General features: G+C 44.6%; 1 non-coding gene across 1 annotated transcript; it reads right to left on the bottom strand.

Annotated features, from left to right (window-relative positions):
* Nucleotides 1-1,553: 1,553 nt before the first annotated feature.
* Nucleotides 1,554-1,691, bottom strand: LOC114809506. Its single transcript, XR_003757285.1, has one exon. It is a non-coding gene; the product is annotated as a small nucleolar RNA SNORA7 (small nucleolar RNA).
* Nucleotides 1,692-2,385: the final 694 nt, after the last annotated feature.

Genomic DNA, 2,385 nt, shown 5'->3' on the forward strand with positions numbered 1-2,385 from the left:
GTTTAATGCCTCTTTCCCCCTCCTCTTTAGACTGTGTGGGAAGGAACCATGTATGACTTGATTATCTTGTACATGCCCCAGTGCTCAGTAAAGTCCTTTGCACATAGTAACTGCTTAGCAAATATTTTTATAATTATGTGAGCCAGGCTGGTGCCTTGAGGGCATCTATTTTAGGGACAGCAGAGAGCATGAAGCTCTTTGGCTACCCTGGTGTCATTTCAGGACTTTAACCCTCTTTTTGTTTTTATTGTTCTTGGGGCTTTTTAATGGTGTTCGTTAGCACTTACTATGGGTCAGACACTGTTCTAAGCGCTGGGGTGGATACATGGTGATCAGGTTGTCCCACGTGAGGCTCACAGTCTTAACCCTCATTTTACAGATGAGGTAACTGAAGCACAGAGAAGTTAAGTGACTTGCCCAAGGTCACACAACAGACAAGTGGTGAGCTGGAATTAGAACCAGGTCCTTCTGACTCCCAGACTCATGTTCTCTATCCAGTAGACCACATTGCTTCCCTGTGCCCCAAAGTCTCTTGGGAGACAGAGCTAAGGAGTGGAGATTTTCTGGAAATAATTTCCCCAAGCTCCAAACAGTTCTGCTGAAGTGAGAACTCTCCCTGTTAGGCTGGGATTATAGCCTGGGTCCCCATTCTCCCCGGGCAACAGAGGGGAAGCCTTGCTAGATTCATCTGGATGATTGCATTCAGCTCAAGGAATGTTAAGCCACTGTCATGCACCAGCTTGGGTAGGGCACACAAGTTGCTAGGCTATAGAGAGGTTTGTTTGCAGAAAGGAAGGATAAGGGATGGAGCAGCTTCTGTGGGAAGATGGACTGAGAGAGTCAGGACGCTGTAGTCTGGAGAGACACAGGGTGAGAGGCAGCAGGATTGTAGTTTACAGAACCATGAATATGGTGGACGAGGCTAACATGGAGTTGTTGTTTCCTAGATTCCACAATCTCAAGGGGAGGGGTACCCCCTGGAGCTGGAAAGTGACAAGTTTATACCAAATGGAAGGAAAGGCTTCTTCACTTGCAGAGTGTGAAGGAATAGAATCTATTCCCAAAGGAAGCTGTGCCACTGAAAAAAACAATAGGTTCCAGAAGATTTTGGGCAGAATCACAGTAAATCCCTCATTCTGTTGTAGGCTACATCATGGAGGTAAACTTAGTGATAGAGAGGGGAGAATTAGAGCTGTTTGGAAGGACCATTCCTAATTTTGAGGATAGGTGTCCAGGAGGGTAACAAGCATGTGGTTCCTCTAATCAATAAATCAATTGTATTTACTGAGTACTTACTGTGGGTTCAGAGCTCTGTAGTAATCACTTGTTGTTGTCTTATGCTATCGAGTCATGTCCGACCCATAGCGATGCCATGGACACATCTCTCCCAGAAAACCCCACCTCCACCTGCAGTCATTCTGGTAGTGGATCCGTAGAGTTTTCTTGGTAAAAATATGGAATTGGTTTACCATTGTCTCCTTCCAGACAGTTAACCTGAGTCTCCGCCCTTGGCTCTCTTCCATACTGCTGCTGCCCTGCGCGAGTGAATTTTGACTTGTAGCAGATTGCCTTCCACTCGCTAGCCACTGGCCAAGCTAGGAATGGAATGGACAGGTCTCTGCTTGACTCTTCCTCCTGTAGTCGAGACTGGTAGAGTACTGGGAACTCTCCAGGTGCGACCCTGAGAGGTGAGTAATCACTTGGAAGAGTACGATACAATAGAGTTGGCAGATGTGATTCTCCACCTTCAAGGAGCTTACAATCTATTGATGTCTGTCTCCCTCCGCTCTAGAGTGTAAGCTCCTTATGGACAGGGAATCTGTCTATTTTTGTATTATACTCTCCCAAGCGTTTAGTACAATGTTCTATACACAGTAAGCACTCAATAAATATATTTGAATGAATCTACCCAACAAATTCTTATTGTAGACAAAGAAACCTGGGGTAAATAGACTTTGGGGCTGACCCTCGATTTGGGTAGGGAATGTATCTGTTTTATTGTTATTTCATACTCTCCCAAGCTCTTAGTATAATGCTCTGCACACAATAAGAGCTCAATAAATACGATTGACTGACTGACCCGTGGGTGGAGGAATACTGGAGGGATTATGAGGGATATAAAGGCAAAAGATTTAGCTATCAGTAGGATCATCTTCCAAAATGAAGGGCATCTTGATAGCTATAGCTTCTGGTTACACATTCAACCTTGGCCAATGAACGGATCAATCATTAAGTGGAATTTCTAGGGGACTCACTGTGTGCAGAGCATTGCAATAAACTCTTGGGGGAATACAACAGTCGGTAAATACAAATCCTGTAAATCAGAGAGCTTACAGTCTAGTTGCGGAGATAGACATTAAAATATATTAAGAGAGAGGAAGTCGG

The sequence above is a fragment of the Ornithorhynchus anatinus genome, chromosome 2 (genome assembly GCF_004115215.2).
Source record: "Ornithorhynchus anatinus isolate Pmale09 chromosome 2, mOrnAna1.pri.v4, whole genome shotgun sequence".
Lineage (NCBI taxonomy): Eukaryota > Metazoa > Chordata > Mammalia > Monotremata > Ornithorhynchidae > Ornithorhynchus > Ornithorhynchus anatinus.